A 17900-nucleotide genomic window follows, 5' to 3' on the forward strand; every position below is an offset into this window, starting at 1 on the left:
CATAGCATTTGTACTGTGTAGGCACTAATTCTTAGCACTTATGATATGCATATGGTCATAATTTTATTTAATTCACCTGTTCATAGCTTTTCTTGTGCATACATGCTTAGCGTTACAGTAGGTTATGTTATTGCATTCATACGTACCTAGCACACCTTCGCAGTATTTATTTCATGCTTATGTTCATAGGATTTATTACGTTATAGTCTTTTGTTCAGTACATAAGGTTATAGCATTCTATACATTCGTATAGAAATAGTCTGTGCATTTGTGTGTTTTAGTCGGTGTATACGTTATATAGCCTTGGCCTGTGCATATCATTGTAGTATTTTACATGCATTCAGTTAGCATGTTTAAACGTTATAGTTGTTGTTCGGTACATGGTGTTATAGTATATTCGGTACATACAATATAGTATTGGTCTGTGTGATCAGTTAGCGTTTTACGGTTGGGCACTCGTTACATGCATATAGCCTTGTGTACATGGTTATAACATTTTTGTTCTGTGCATACGGTCGTATCACTCAGTCTGCATATGCTTATAGCACTCAGGCTGTACGTATGGTAAGCACTTTGCCAAGATTAGGTTCTTGAAACCATATGTACCGCCAAACGGCTTCAATATGGAGTCTGTACATCTGTGATAACATTTTAATTGTTGCATACTATTTCATTAGTATTCTGTGCATTTGGTCTGACCATAAGGTTGGTGTGCTGGGCTTAGGTTATAGTTTACTTCTGCACGTTCTGTTGCTTGTCCGTATTCATGCTTGTAGGAGGTGATCTGTGCATAGCATGTATTCGGTGCTTTGTTCATAGTAATTATGTATGTTTGTATTTATCTGGGGCGTATTGTCTAGTTTTATAGTTACTGTCACTGACACATTTTCACAGCAATTGGGTTGTGACACATACATGGTTGTGTACCCATCATGTCTGCCTCCTCGGCAGGGGATGCATAGTGATTGACACAAAGCAATGACATACTGACATAGGTGGTTTTTTACCTGTTATGCCTGCCACATCTGCACGGGGAGGCACCACGCAGGTTATTGTTACTGACACGCCTTCAGAGCAATAACATTACGACACACAGGTGGTTGTTTACCCGTTACGCCTGCCACGTCTGCAGAGAGGGAGACACCACACAGGTTATTGTTACAGACACGTCTTCAGAGCAATAACATTACGACACATAGGTGGTTGTTTAGCCGTTATGCCTGCCATGTCTGCAGGGGGAGGCACCACGCAGGTTATTATTACTGACATGTCTTTCAGAGCAATAACATCACGACACATACATGTTTGTTAGAGCATTAACTTTACTACACATAGGTGGTTGATTCCCGTTATGCTTGGTACATCAGTAGGGGATACACCATGCAGGTTATTGTTACTGACACGCCTTCAGAGCAATAACATTCCGACACATAGGTGGTTGTTTACCCGTTATGACTGCTACGTTTGCAGGAGGATGCACCACACAGTTTATTCTTAATGACATGTTGCTTCATAGCTTAACTTCTCAATATCAGGTGCGCATATATTCGTAGTACCGGCAACGTCTGCAGGGGGATTTACTACCTAGGTATTATTGACACTTTTTCAGGGCTCACAGCTAAGGGTATGACTGACTGTGTTTGGTCAGGTCTCAGCCTCAAGTAAGCTGTTACACGGAGTCTCAATTAAGCTACAGGTGAACATGTGTCGCAAGGTTGTTATCTTCAAAGGTCTATCATGTTAACAGGTTTTATCATTGGTTTAACAAGATATTTTTGCCTATTAATGGCAGGAAATAGCAGGGATAGCACTATGTTCATGCCTGGCAAGCATTGAACAGTTTCCTCCTTGGCTTGTTAAAGGGGTATTCCGCCCCTGGCATCTTATCCCCTATCCAAAGGATATGGGATAAGATGTTAGATCGCCGCGGTCCCGCTGCTGGGGACCCCGGGGATCCCCGCTATGGCACCCCGCCATCATTACTGCACAGAGCAAGTTCGCTCTGTGCGTAATGACGGGCGATACAGGGGCCGGAGCAGCGTTATGTCATGGCTCCGCCCCTCATGACATCACGGCCCGTCCCCTTAATGCAAGTCTATGGTAGGGGGCGTGACGACCGCCACGCCCCCTCCTATAGACTTATATTGACGGGGCGGGCCGTGACATCACGAGGGGCGGAGCCGTGACGTAACGATGCTCCAGCCCCTGTATTGCCCATCATTACGTGCAGAGGGATATAGCTCTGCGCAGTAATGATAATGGGGTGCTGCAGCGGCGATCCCCGGGGTCACCAGCAGCGGGACCCCGGCGATCTGACATCTTATCCCCTATCCTTTGGATAGGGGATAAGATGTATATGGGCGGAGTACCCCTTTAACAAAGGTAAGTTGGTTAATACATACAGAAGTGGGTCTGGTTCAGTGACGGTTCCTTTATTTCAGTGTGGTCGTGATTAACACAGCTGCTCAGTACCACGTATCCGCTTACGTGGTGACCAATGCATAGCTGAAATTCTGTTTCACGAGTTATAGCCCAGTATAGGGTATATCAGGCGGTTAGTGTGTGAGTTATTAATTTATGATAATCATTATCATTCATCCTACCAGGTTGATTTTTGCACACTAAAGGTGTGCCCTCAGGATGCGGTTAATGGCACACCTCTGACCACTTTGCTAAGGTTATTCTCACAGGTAGGTATGCAACGGTGGCAGCCACAAGCACGAGTATGAAGTCCTGAGTACAAACTGTAATACAAAGAGGTTTGACCATGTTTACATGCTCTCTTAGAGTATTAATTCTGGAACTATGGGGTTATGCCTGTGTCTGGGGACCAGCCACCCCCAAAAGCAAAGAACTGAAATGTGTCTCCAAGGAAATGCAAACAAAAAAGTTCACTACATCAGTAATGTAGCTATAGCAGCATGCAGAGGTAAGAGATTACTAGTATTATAAATGCCATGTGGTAGGTGGGGTCTCTGTTACAGATTTTAAAGGCAACCAATGGGCAATGTGCAATGCAATTTCTCCTGTGGTGGTGCTGCAAGGAAATTAATTATTCCCAGCCCCCCAGTCCCTACCCCACCCCAAAGAGTGAAAGAAATCGCTTTAACTGGCAACAGTAGTTACATCAGCATGTGCAGTGAATTTTAGTCACATTCCTGAATAAAATAATAGATTAGCCATTTGTATTTTTTATTCCAGAATTTCACCTTTTTTTTTTATTGCTGTCTGCAGTCGTATAGTTCCTGATCACATGTCATGGGGAGACATTTAATAAATCATACTTCTTGTCTAATAAATATGAAGTCTTGTGATTAAATAGCAACCTCATTGTTTGCAGCTGGCACCTGGAATACAATTTTCCACATCTGTCTAATTCTCTGACTCATACTGAGGTCCACTACAAGCGGTAACTGCTTCAATAACTCAGGCCTGGACCCCACACTGCTGAATTATTTCAGGGTAATTTATTATAACATACTCTATATTGATCTCATAGCAAGGACAACCGTTTTGGCCAAATGTTGTCTTACATTATATTCTTGGCTTTATTAGCGTGTAAAGTGTCCCCAGTACAGTAATAAAAATGTAAAACTTAACAAATCAGGGAAACATGGACAATACAATGTTCACTGTTGCATTAAAGCAACAGCAGTCATGTACTGCTGCTTTTGTTATCTAAAAATAAAATGTGGGGCAGCTAATGCAGCACTATGCATTGCAGTCATCTTGGAATCTGGATAGAACCAATACATTCTTGATTTGATAAAAAAATACACATTTGGCAAAATTTAAAGGGGTATTTCCAACTCATAATTTCAGTTACCCAGCCCCTTCCAGCCTGTTTGTGGCAGTTGGAAGTGGTCAGGAAGTTTAAAGCAGCCTACTTGGGGATGATATGCAATGTGCTTACATCTCACTGAATTTAATGGGAATTGTGCAAACAACATAGCCCTGTGAGCTACGTTGTTTAGGCGACTCCTGGAGTAATATAATCAATGTAATTAGAGGGGCTATGTAATTTGGGCTGCCAGCTTACCCAAAACTAAACCTTGCTAGTTTAGACAGACAGAAGAACTTTGGGAACAGGGTTAGGGGTCTACACCTGTGTAAAAATCTCTCAATACGCATTTGTTTTTATTCACTTAGGCTAGCTTTCCACTTGATTTTTTTTTGTACACCTAAAAAAACACCAGCAAAAACACCAGAAAAAATGCCACAGGTTTTTCCTGCATTTTGGCAGTTTTTCTGGTGTTTTCCCTGGTGTGTGGAAACAGCCAAATTTGTCCCCCGTGGTAGTTTTCTCACTGCCTTCAGGGTACCACTCTGTGGGTCGGATGCTGAGCGCCCGGTCCACAGAGTGTAAGGACATGAGGAGTGATGTATAGCATCACTACTAACCTCCCCTGGCCATATAGTATACAGGGGGGCATAGTGTACCCGTGTATACTATACAGGAGCCAGGAATCCTGTCACCAGACTGACAGGACTCCCTGCCCCCATAGCCTTTTCTGCGGTATACAGTATATACAGCTATCTATAGATCTATAGATAGCTGTATACAGGTCCACTTACCTTCCTCACTCCCTGTCCCCGTCAGGTCAGTGTAGCTCCGCCCCTAGTAATGACATCATTAGGGGCGGAGCTACACACAGGAGTCAGGCTAGTAAGGTTCTGTGAGGCTCTGTTCACATTGTCCGTTTTGTATAATGTGAACAGACCCTTCGGGCAGTGTCTTCCCAGATAGGGAGACTCCAGCTGTTGCTAAACTACAACTCCCAGCTTTCCCAGACAGCCAAAGGCTGTCTAGGCATGCTGGGAATTGTAGTTTTGCAACAATTGGAGGCTCCCTGTTTGGGAAGACATTGCAATATGGGCACTCTACCCAGCGGACAGTGACAAAAATTTACTAACCAATATTTTGTGGGTTTTTTTTCTTCTGGTTTCAGATTCGTGTATGCAGAGGATTACGGCGGATTCGATGATTACGACGGATGAACTGGATTTTTTTTATTTTAATAAAATGGTTAACGAGGGCTGTGGGGGAGTGTTTTTTTAAATAAAATAATTTTTCCAATGTGTTGTTTTTTTAATTGAATTTTCAGGCTTAGTAATGGAGGCTGTCTAATAGACGGAATCCATTACTAAGCCGGGGCGTAGCGTTAGCCCAAAATCAGCTAGTGCTAACCCGCAATTATTACCCCGTTACCCACCGCCACAGGGGTGCCGGGAAGAGCCGGTACCAACAGGCCCGGAGCCGCAAAAATGGCACTCCTGGCCCTAAGCAGTAACAGGCTGGCGTTATTTAGGCTGGGGAGAGCAAGTAACAATGGTCCTCGCCCACCCTGGTAACGTCAGGCTGTTGCTGCTTGGTTGGTATTGTGCTGAGGATGAAAATACGGGGAACCCTATGCGTTTTTTAAAATGTATTTATAATAAAAAATAAAAAAAAAATAAACTTATAGGGTTCCCCGTATTTTCATGTTTTTGGGGCTAACGCTAAACCCTGGCTTAGTAATGGATTCCCTCAATAAGACCGGCTTCCACTATGTAGCCTGAAAATTCAATCAAAAAAAAAAAAACAACACATTGGAAAAATTATTTTATTTTGAAAAACACTCCCCCACAGAAACCATTTTATTAAAAAACAAAAAAAATCCAGTTAATCCATTGTAATCCATCGAATCCGCTGTAATCCTCTGCATACACGGATCTGAAAGGAGAAGAAAAAAAAACACAAAAAAATGGGTTAGGAAATTTTTTGCGCTCTCCGCAGGGGAGGGCGCCCATAATGCAATGTCTTCCCAAACAGGGAGCCTCCAATTGGTGCAAAACTACAACTCCCAGGATGTGCTGGGAGTTGTAGTTTAGCAACAGCTGGAGTCTCCCTATATGGTAAGACACTGGCAGAAGGGTCTGTTCACATTATACAAAATGGACAATGTTAAAAGAGCCTTATACCCTTACCAGCCTGGATCCCATCTGTAGCTCCGCCCCTAATGACATCATCACTAGGGGGCAGAGCTACACGGACTCGCGGGGACTGGAGGGAGCTAAGGGGACTTTTTCATCTTCTGTATACATTATATACAGCTATCTATAGATAGCTGTATATATTGTATACTTCCCAAAGGGTTAACTTACACTGTCCAGCAGTGTAAGTTAACTCTTTCCATGCCGGGCTTGCGCATAGCGCACAGCTCAGCAAGGGGTTAAGTGAGCCAGCAATGTGCATACTGTATACACATTGCAGGCTCACTGTAAGTTCTTGCTGGGCAGTAGATATAGGATGTATATATACTGCTCAGCATCAGCTGTTCTCCCGGCTCTGTAGCCATGAGAACAGCTGATCCCGACAGTCACTTCAGGACGATCGCAGTGGGTGTCAGGAGAAGTGACATCCGCTGTGATCTGTCCCTTACTGCAGGTATTACTGCTCCCAACAAGGAGCGCACACTGCTCCATGCTGGGAGCTGTAGTACCTGCATTAATAGACAGATAGAAGAGAGTGTAACTCCTGACACCCACTGTGATCCTCCTGTATAATGTTTAGATGCGGGCGGCACTGCTCTGACGTATATATACACATATTCATATTTCCCACAGAGTTGTGATTGGCTGGAATTATCTGACCAATCACAGCTCTCTGCGGGAAATATGAATATGTGTGTATATATATATATATATATATATATATAACGACCCGTCTTGGGGATTAGCTCCGGGATTGTCCTGGACTACGCCACAGGATGCGTTTCTTCTCAATAAACCAGCAAACAAACGTTTATAATGCAAATCTTGCACCTTGCCGGTTTTATTAGACAGGTTGCAGGGAAAGAAATAAACAAAAAGCAGGAACAAAACCAAATCCTAGACCGTCTGGTCACTGACTAAACAGATCAGCTTGTCCTGACTAACAACCGCTGAGCTTCCCTCAGCCGGTTAAACATATGTCCCCTGCAACCTTCTACTCACAATTCATGTCACTCTTTGAGCCACTCATAGCTCGGGCTGTGTACTCCTCAGCAGGCTCTGTCTCTTCCCTACAGCCCACTTGCCGTCTCCTAGGAAGAGCCCACATTAGACTGAGTCTCCATCTCATATACACAAACACCTCCCTTCCCTCCTGCCTCATTACTTAAGAAGCAGGTGAGAGCTTCTGCAGGGTAAGCCAAGGAAATGCACCCTTTCCTTGCCACACTGCCACATATCCCCCCCCCTTTGCTCAGACCACCGGGAAGGAGCACATGTATTTGAAAGGCAGAAACCATCTGCCTTTCCTTTCTCTTGGACAACTTTTGTCCCACAGTCTCTGAAGTCCTTGACTTTTTTCTTCCGGACTTTTACCAGCCACCAATTGCAAGTCTCTCGGTCACACCTCTCCAGTACCAGGTTCTTCACCCTGGTGTGGGCAGGGTTCTTGAAATTAAGGACCGAGAGGACCGATGCTTCTAACCTTTGTCTTCTTCTGGCTTGCCGGACCTCTGCCTCTGATTCAGAGAATCTTTCGGCCTCAGTGGCTTCACCAACCACTGTCTTGTTCTCTCTAGCTTCAGAGGACCTCCGACACAGGTCCATCTCAGTTTCAACTTTAGAGGACTTCCCACCTGGTTTCACCAGAGTTTTTACTTCAGTGGATTTCTCACATGGTTTCACCTCATCCCTTCCAGCTTTCTCTTCAGGGGCACCAGCTTCCTCAGGTTTGGCTTCAGAGTCTTTGGCTCCTTCAGATTCTTGAGTAGAATCAGCTTCTACTACTGTTTGGCTCTTCTCTACAGCTTCTTCAGGCTTACTCTTCTCTTCACCTGTAGCTTCAGTTGTGCCATTTTCTTTACTCACAGCTTTTGAGGTTGACTCTGGTTTAGCTTCTGCTTCAGAGGATTTTTCTGCATCAGCATTACCTTCAGAATTTTTGGTCTGCTCAGGTTCAGAGGATTTCCCATCTGACTTCTCCTTAGTCTCCACTTCAGAGGATTTCACACCAGGTTTAAGCTCAGTCCTAGCTTCAGGGGACTTCTTACAGGGCTTCACCTCAATCTTCGCATTAGAGGACTTTTTACCGGGCTTCAGAGAAAGCATCCCTGTATCCCGTAACTTCTGCCCCAGAAGCCTTTCTTGAGCCAATTCCACCATAGCTTGGTCTCTGCTCTCTTTTAGGACTTCCTGGTCCTCTTCCTTTTTCTCACATTTTTGCTGCTTACACTGGAGCTTAGCGGACTTCATCCTCTCACTGTCAAGTAACTCTGTCAAGTCCCTGACAGTATCTTCCGAAGACAGCAATTGTTTCCTCAACTGTTCATTGTCCACCAGCACAGCCACATGCTCGTAGAGTTGCGCTCCCAGCAAAACCAAGGCAGCTATGTGGGACCTTCTGCACGTTTCATTCTGCGCTTCCAGGCTCTCTTTTAAGATCTTCATGTCATCTTCCAGCTTTATATATTTCAGCTGCTCACTCTTGAGCTTTGCGGAGATCATCTTCTCACTGTCCAGCAACTGTTTCCTGGTCTTCTCTAACTCATCGATAGATTTTCCACTCTCACCAATCTGTTCAGATAGATCGGAGATCTCCTGTTGCAAATTCTTGTTTTCATGATGCAGAGTCTTAACTTGTTCCAGGGCCTCCTCATACTGCTTACAGAGCAAGTCAGTGTCATGACGAGCAGATTGAAGAGCATGTGCAAAGGCATTCTTCACCTTGACTTCCTCCTCAAGTTGTTTCTTAGCTTTAGAGACACTCTCCAGATTGCTGGCAAGAGCATCAACTTCCATCTTCATTTCTTTCTTCTCTGTTTCAATTTTTTTCATGGCTACCAGCCTAGCCGTGTGATCACTCCGCAGAGCCTGATATGCACCATGTAGAAGACTCACTTCTTCTTCCTGGAATGACATCCGCTTGGCCAGACTCTCCACTTCACTCTCTTTGCTGGTCACAAGACTCTGGGAGCGGGACAGTTCATCCTGCAGAGCCACAAACTCACTTCTGTGGTGCTCCATGACTTTCTCCAGCTGAAGTCTCGCTTCTTGCTCTTTCTTAAAGTCAGCAAGCGATTTGTCCCTCTCCTCTGTCAAGTGATGTACCTCTTTTTCTTTCTCCATCAACTTCACAGAAACCATCTGCAGGGTTCCTTCCAGATTCTGGATCTGCTCCAGTTTTTTCCCAAGGCCAGCTCGTCTCTTCTGAGACCTTTTACTGACAGCGGTCTCCTCACTCTCGCTGTTAGACCTTGAGACATCCTCTGGTCCTCTGTCAGACACTCGACCCAGCTCTTCTCCATCTCTAGATGAAGTCTCTCCCTTTTCCGGGGTTTCGGCCACTTGTGCCTTATTATCATCAACAACAGGTGCCACCGACACCTGGCACTCTGCGTCTCCCACCACGTTGGTAACTCTGGAGATTCTTGCTAAACACTCCCGTTGGACCGGCAATGCCTTAGCGGTAAGTTCGTTGCCCCTAGCAACAACTTCAATGGCTCTTTGCACCAGCAAGTCAGGGTGATTCCCGAACAGTTCCTCTGAACTGTGTCTCGGTTCCTTGGCAGACTTTTCTTTTGTCTTGTCACAGTCTCTCCACGGCCTGGCAAAAACGACTAGGGCTCCTGGGTCTGCAACAATATTTGGTCCAGTGGTTCGACCTTCCTGGTTACAACCACTCTCTGGTCCAGACGCCACATCTCCTTCACTTAGGACTCTGTCTGTGACCGTAAGCGCAGCCCCCAACTCCACCGGTACTCTTTTCCGGAGTTTTGGTTTTTCCACAGCCATCTCCGTAGCTTCTATTCCAGTCACCTCTTTAACTTGACTTGTGGACTGTTCTTCAGCTCCCCTAGTGGTCTGGCACACTCCCACCTGACATATACCTAGGGTCTGCTGACACTCCCCCATCCTCAGCATCTGCGGAGTTACTGTCCCCTGCTATGTGGTGTAAATCAAGTGTTGTGAGCCTATCAGGTGTTCCTGCTCTAGTCACCTGACTATCTCCCCACAACTGCTGAAAAAATGGAAAATCCTTCCCCAGCACTACTTCATACTCTAAGGTAGGCTCTATTGCAACCTTATGAATTATGGTACCATAGGGAGTAGAATACACACATTAACTGTTTTATAACCCCAAATACCGGCTTGTATAGACACTACAGCAGGGTGCAGCTTTCTGCAGCTGGTCTTTACCAGACTTATTACACATTTTGGATCTAACAAAACCATCATCTTTTTACCTTCTATTTCCAGCTCACACAGGTTTTCTTTTGTCCTGCGAGAGGTGGCAACAGTACTCTTTACATCAGAACACATTAACATAATGGTTTCAAGAAAAATATTATCAGCCTGCATGGGTTCACAATATACAGCACCATTCACACAGTCCAGTAGAGACACCCCAGTCCTCACTACTTCCGGAACCTTTGTGTGCGAACTCTCAGGTGCACTCTCGGCATCCCACAGCTGCCAGAAATACGGAAAGTCTCTGCCCTGTACAATTTCCACTGTAAGTTCCGCACATACCTCCATCATATGGCTTACTGTCCGAAAACATGTATCAAAGGTAATTTGAACAGTCTTACCGGGCTCCGGGCGGGACTTCACAAATGGAATTATTTCTGGCATAATCCGAGATACAGTCTGGCAACAATCCAAGTCCACCCACAGTGGGATTCCGCCCACCAACAACTCACGGGACCTCGGCTTCATCCTGGTGACCACCGGTTGTGGCCCACGTCTGTTGCTCCCAACAACGGCCTTTCGAGGTTGTCCCATTTCTTGAAAAAAAAAATTTTGATACGTTGCCCCTAGCAACGCTCTTCCACAGACACCAAACTGTGCTTGAACTCCTCTGCTGGGCTCCTCAGACTTGCAATCTTGCAGGGGGTTGCTCCTAGCAACAGCTCCTCTCCAACCCGCTTGTTGGTTGCCCTTAGCAACGGCGTGCCCGCATCCTCCACCAAAATGTAACGACCCCTCTTGGGGATTAGCTCTGGGATCGTCCTGGACTACGCCACAATAAACCAGCAAACAAACGTTTATAATGCAAATCTTGCACCTTGCCAGTTTTATTAGACAGGTTGCAGGGAAAGAAATAGACAAAAAGCAGGAACAAAACTAAATCCTAGACAGTCTGGTCACTGACTAAACAGATCAGCTTGTCCTGACTAACAACCGCTGAGCTTCCCTCAGCCGGTTAAACATATGTCCCCTGCAACCTTCTACTCACAATTCATGTCACTGTTTGAGCCACTCATAGCTCGGGCTGTGTACTCCTCAGCAGGCTCTGTCTCTTCCCTACAGCCCACTTGCCGTCTCCTAGGAAGAGCCCACATTAGACTGAGTCTCCATCTCATATACACACACACCTACCTTCCCTCCTGCCTCATTACTTAAGAAGCAGGTGAGAGCTTCTGCAGGGTGAGCCAAGGAAATGCACCCTTTCCTTGCCACACTGCCACAATATATATATATATATATATATATATATATATATATATATATACAGCAGTGCAGGGGACCATAGAAGAGCGTCTGGCAGCATCTATACATTATACAGGACGATCACTAAGGGGCAATCTGTCAATTAGTATAGGTACAACTACTCCCATCATGCTGTAAGTAGTAGTACTACCTAAAAAATTTTTTTTTTTAAAGTTCAAAACACACACACACACTACATTTTTATTATTATCGGCTACATTTTTAGGTCCCCACCCGCCCACATAAATTGATCCCTGTTTAAAAATGAATTACAATTTCATTCTAAAAAAGATAAATTTCGTTATATACAATTTTTTCCATCACTACTATATATTTTTTTTTTTTAATTTAATGATACCCTACGAAATTTTTATAAAAAATGTATCTCCATCACTTTTTGGAATCACTAAAGTCCAAAAAAGAATAAAAACCGCCTGAAAAAACGCCAAAGTTAAAACCCACATGGCGTTTTTCTTGGCGTTTTTTCACTCTCATAGACTCCTATGGGAGAAAAACGCCAAGATTTTCCCGGAAAAACGCCTAAGTCTCGACAAGAGGTCATTTTTTAAAAACTGCCAAGGAGCCCAAAAACGCCAAAAGGATAAAAAAAAACGACAAACTGAAAACCGCCAAGTGGATTTGGCATTTTGCAGTTTACTATTGACTTGCAGCTAACACCTGGCCGCAGCGTTTTTTCACAAAAAAAAAAAAACGCCATGCGGCAGAATGGGCGTTTTTATTGGTGTTTTGTAAAAAAAAAAAAAAAAAAAGTGGAAACCTACAAAGAATGGAATACAAAGAATGTAATAAGGTTGTGTACCTTTCATTATACAATTGCTAAATTTTACTTATGTAAGACTGCAAATTCCCTTTTAACCTATACCCAGTTACATCCATAATCGTGTATTTTCTGTGCTCCATACTATGTCTAGTTTCCTGGTTTTTAATTTTTATTATTGTAACATTTACTGAATTTAACATAATTTGTCCTCTGGAAATCTCTTGGATATGAAGCTAATTTGTGGAAATTCCATGAAGTGCTTTCATTGATTTTTCCATATATTGTATCAGTTTTCAAGATGAAGAATCCAAAAATCTGTAAGATATTATTTCTGTGCTGAGAACAGTATCATCCTACAGTACAAGATCTTCTTTCTACACATCCACATGTGCTGAAACTGACATGCAGAGTTTTCCATGTTGTTAGTACAGTAAAATTCATGAACAGCTTTCCCCAAAAAATTCACTTGAGTCCTTAAAGGGGTACTCAGGTGAAAACCTTTTTTCTATTAAATTAACTGGTGGCAGAAAGCTAAACATATTTGTAAATTACTTCTATTAAAAATTCTTAATCCTTCCTGTATTTATTAGCTGCTGAATACTACAGAGGAAATTTTTTTCATTTTGAATGCTCTCTGATGACATCACAAGCACAGTTCTCTCTGCTGACATTATTATAATAATAATAACACTTTATTGTTGTCCTTAGTGGGATTTGAACCCAAGTCCCTAGCACTGCAAGGCAGCAGTGCTAACCACTGAGCCACCATGCTGCCCTTAGCATACATCTGCTATGCATGGTTGCTAAAATGGACAGAGATGTCAGCAGAGAGACCTGTGCTCGTGATGTCATTCAGCAGCTAATAAGTACTGGAAGGATTAAGATTTTTTTATAGAAGTAATTTACAAATATGTTTAACTTTCTGCCACCAGTTGATTTAAATGAAAAAAAATTTTCACCAGAGTACCCCTTTAAAGAGTACTCTGGTGGAAAAAAACTGTTTTCAACTCAACTGGTGCAAGAAAGTTAAACATATTTGAAATTCACTATTACTTATAAATCTTAAGCTTTTCAGTACGTATCAGCTGCTGTATACTAAAGAGAAAGTTGTGTAGTTCTTTCCTTTGCGACCACAGTGCTCTCTACTGACACCTCTGCCTGTGTTAGGAACTGTCCAGATCACCAGAGGTTTGCTATAGGGATTTGCTCCAACTCTGGACAGGAAAGAGATGGCAGCAGAGATTACTGTGGTCAGACTGGAAAGAAGCTGAAAACTACTGGCTTAAAACGGAGCCCTGGCTCTCCCACAGAGCGGCGCGTCATGACCCCCGTCCGAAGCGCCCCCTCCATATATCTCTATGGGAGAGCCGAAGATTGACGAACGGCTCTCCCATAGAGATATTTAGTTTTTCTGTACTATCGGGCATGAGACTTATCCTTTAAGGCTTAACCACTTAAGGACGAAGGGCGTACAGGTATGCCCTTGAGTCCTGGATTTCCGGTCAACACTGTGCACCAGGTGGAGATCAAAATGGGATGACTGCTGATATATATCAGCAGCAATCCAGGCTAGGGGGGTCTTGAGACCGCCCCCTTAATAGCGAATCAGATTTTTTCCCAGCCAGTTGGGTCTCTGGTGACCTGATGGCTCGGAAAAATCGGTTGATCGGTGCTGTCCGAGACAGAACCGATCTCCCTGAAGGATAGGAGTGAGGTCTGGCAGGGGTGTCACTCCTCCTATCCCTATGAATGGTCGGTCAGCAGCAGGGGAGAGGGGGGAGGGTTAAAGTTCAGTTCCCCTGCTCTGCACATCCATGGTAGTCTGGGCAGAGGGTAGGAACGGTGACAGACGTTTGCTGTCTGGGCATGCTGGGATTTGTAGATTTTTTTAAAGATCTGGAGGGCGACAGCTTGGAGATCACTGTGCAATGGTCTTTAAGCTGTGGCCCTCAAGATCTTGCAAAACTACAACTTCCAGCCGTTTGCTTACTGGGCATGCTGGTATTTGTAGTATTGCCACATCTGGAGGGTCACCGTTTGGGAATCACTGTGGGGTGGTCTCTAAACTGTGGCCCTCCAGATCTTGTATAACTACAACTCCCGGCATGCACGAAGAGCAGCAAACGGCTGTCTGGGCATGTTGGGAGTTGTAGTTGTGTTCCTCCAACTGTTGTATAACTAAAACTCCCATCATGCCCTTCAGCTGTCAGTACATGCTGGGAGTTGTAGTTTTGCAACAGCTGGAGGCACAGTTGTTGGCAAACACTGAGTTAGGTCTGTTAGCTAACTCAGTGTTTTCCCACCAGTGTCAAACTACAACGTCCAGCATGCACTGACAGACCGTGCATTCTAGGAGTTGTAGGTTTGCAACAGCTGGAGGTGCACTGAGTTAGTCTGTTACCTAACTCAGTGTTTTCCCACCAGTGTGCCTCCAGCTGTGGCAAAACTACAACTCTGGGTCTGTCACTGTAGTTTTGCAACAGCTCTGGAGATTTGATAGTGTGCCATGTGGGGTTTATTTTGCTGTTCTGGCACCATGGAGGCTTTCTAAATGTGACATGCCCCACAAAAATCATTTCCGCAAAATTCTCTATCCAAAAGCCAAACTTTGCTCCTTCTCTTTCGAACCCTGTAGCACTTTATGTCCATTATATAGGGTATTTTCATTAGGGATCGACCGATATCGTTTTTTTAGGGCCGATACCGATAATCTGTCAGGCCGATAGCCGATGAACTGCAGCGGCTTTGGCTGAATCAGAGACCACCGCCGCCACCCGCTTCTCTCCCCCTGCCTCTCCGGGGGTCCTCCCATCCACCGCCGCTGCCCCCCAGCCACCCCCCCTACCCCCGCACCGCACCCACCGCCGCTGCCCCCCAGCCATCCCCCCTACCCCCGCTGCCCCATTGCCTCCCCTATCCCTGGTTTTTAAATTACCTGTTCCCGGGGTCCGCGTTACTTCTGGCTCCCGTCCTGAGCTGTCACTATGCGCACTGAAGGTGACGTCACGTTGAGGATGTCACTGCGCTGCGCAGCGCATAGCGTAACGCAGGACGCAGCAGGAGCCAGAAGTAGCGCGGGCCCCAGAACCCGGGAACAGGTAATTATAAAACTGGGGATAGGGGAGGCAATGGGGGCGGCGTGCGGTGCGGTGGGGGCGGGACATTATCGGCAAGGTAATTGCTGATACCGATAACGTCAAAAATCGTGAATATCGGTCGATAATATCGGCCAAACCGATAAACCGAAACCGATAGTTTCTCAAAGAGTGTGTCATGTGTTTTTTTTTTGTTGCTGTTCTGGCACCCCGGGGGCTTCCTAAATGCGACCCCCACGCACAAAAAAAGAAACATTTCAGCAAAATTCGCAATCCAAAAGTCCATTGTTGCTCCTTCCCTTCTGACCCTTCTAGTTGACCCATAGAGCACTTTACATCCACATATAAGGTATTCCCTTACTCGAGAGAAATTAGGATACTAATTTGGGAAGGCTTTTTCTCCTTTTACCCCTTGTAAAAATAAAAACAAAATGGGGCTACAAGTTATTGTAAAAAATTTTGATTTTGAATTTTCTCCTCCACTTTGCTGCTGTTCCTGTGAAACACCTAAAGGGTTAACAAACTTTCTGAATATAATTTTTAATACTTTGAGAGGTGCAGTTTTCATAATGGGGTCCATTATGGGGGATAAAACCCCTAAAATTCACTTCAAAACGGAAAAATTCTGATTCTAAAATTTTCGTGAAAAATTTGAAAACTTTGAAGTCCTCTAATGTCTTTAAAAAGTAAAAACATGTCAACTTTATGATGCCAACATAAAGTAACATGTGACATAACAAGTGACATATTGTATATGTGAATCAATACATAATTTATTTGACATGTCTATTTTCCTTACATAAGAGAGAAATATAAAAAAAAATTGAGGACAGTGTATCATGTAATCCTGTGAGTAGGAAAGGGTTAGTGAGGGTCTGGATTATGGACTCTCATCTGGTATATCAATTGAGGTTATGCGTATCACCCCTTAATGCGGGGTATCCAAGGGATTGCAGACCGTGGGAGCTTGACCAGAAACCGTGGCACCAGATCCAGTAATAAGCATGGAAAGAAGTAGGAAAAAGAACTCCAAGGATGGAGCTATCCCGAATAAATGGCATAAACGGCTTTCTTAATAAGCAAACCGCACTTTATTGTAAAAGATAGTTTATATGTACATTCAAAGCAAGACGTGTTTATCATGGAATTGATAAAGGGTAGGATATTACGCGAAATGAGTCTTACCTTGGATGTACATATAAACTGGCTATTACAATAAAGTATGGTTTGCTGATTAAGAAAGCCATTTATGCCATTTATTCGGGATAGCGCCATCCTTGGAAAAAGTTTTAATGAAATTTTGGAATGTTTCACACAGAAATGATGCAAGTATCGACAGAAATTTACTACTACCTTAAAGTTGAATATGTCATGAAAAAACATTCTCGGAATCAGAATGATATGTGTCTTAAGTGACACAGGTCAGATTCTCAAAATATGCTCTGGTCCTAAAGGTCTAAATGGGCTGCGTTCTTAAGGGGTTAAGATTTTTCAATGGAAGCAATTTACAAATCTATTTAACGTTCTGGCAATAGTTTATCAGAATTGTCGTCTTTTGATATAAATCATCTTAGTTACTTCTGTTAACGGAAAACAGGCTGAAATAGCATGGAGTGACCATAGTTAGTTACTGTAGGTCTGCCTTTCAAAAGTCTGGGAAAGTTTCACCAACCCATTAACAAACTTTGTAATATGCATACTCCTGAAATTCTGTTCCTTGCCCCATGGCGCTGGTCTCTGTTGGTCCTGCTTCAGTACTATGACATTGGTCTTCATGAGTGCTGCTCCTTTTTCATGCAGATAGTCTCTGTTGTTACTGCTCCCGTCCCATGCTATCAGTCTTTCCCAGTCCTGCTCCTGCCCTATGTTGCTGGTCCTTTATAGTTCTGTTCCTGTCCTTTGCTGCTGGTCTTTGTGTTTTCTGCTTCTGTCCCAAGTTTCTGGTCTTTTTGGGTACTTTTTCTGTCACCATTTTCCATGGGTCCCCGTTGCTCCTGTGTTCCTACTCGAGTGTGGTCATACCTCTTTCAACTACAGCATCCAATTGTTTGCTAGTGATAGCTATAGTTTTAATGCCCAAAGGCCCCAAAGAGCCACCCAACCTATCAAAAATTGTATACAGTGGGGCAAAAAAAGTATTTAGGCAGCCACCAATTGTACAAGTTCTCTCTCTTAAGAAGATGAGAGAGGCCTGTAATTTTCATCATAGGTATACCTCAACTATGATTGACATAATGAGAAAAAAAATCCATAAAATCACATTGTCTTATTTCTAAAGAATTTATTTGCAAATTATGGTGGAAAATAAGTATTTGGTCACCAACAAACAAGCAAGATTTCTGGCTCTCACAGACCTGTAACTTCTTCTTTAACCCCTTATCGACAATAGACGTAAATGTATGTCATGGTGCCGTGGTACTTAATGCACCATGGCGTACATTTACGTGCCACCATGACCGTGAGCACCGGACACTGATCATTGCTATACTCTATGCATAGCACTGAACAGTACTAGCAATCAAATGATTGCTATAAATAGTCCCCTATGGGGACGATTAAAGTGT

General features: G+C 43.9%; 1 pseudogene; it reads right to left on the minus strand.

Annotated features, from left to right (window-relative positions):
* The window catches only part of LOC130297581 (uncharacterized), a 438873-nt pseudogene that overhangs the window by 13524 nt on the left and 407449 nt on the right, over positions 1-17900 (minus strand).

The sequence above is a fragment of the Hyla sarda genome, chromosome 13 (assembly GCF_029499605.1).
Source record: "Hyla sarda isolate aHylSar1 chromosome 13, aHylSar1.hap1, whole genome shotgun sequence".
Lineage (NCBI taxonomy): Eukaryota > Metazoa > Chordata > Amphibia > Anura > Hylidae > Hyla > Hyla sarda.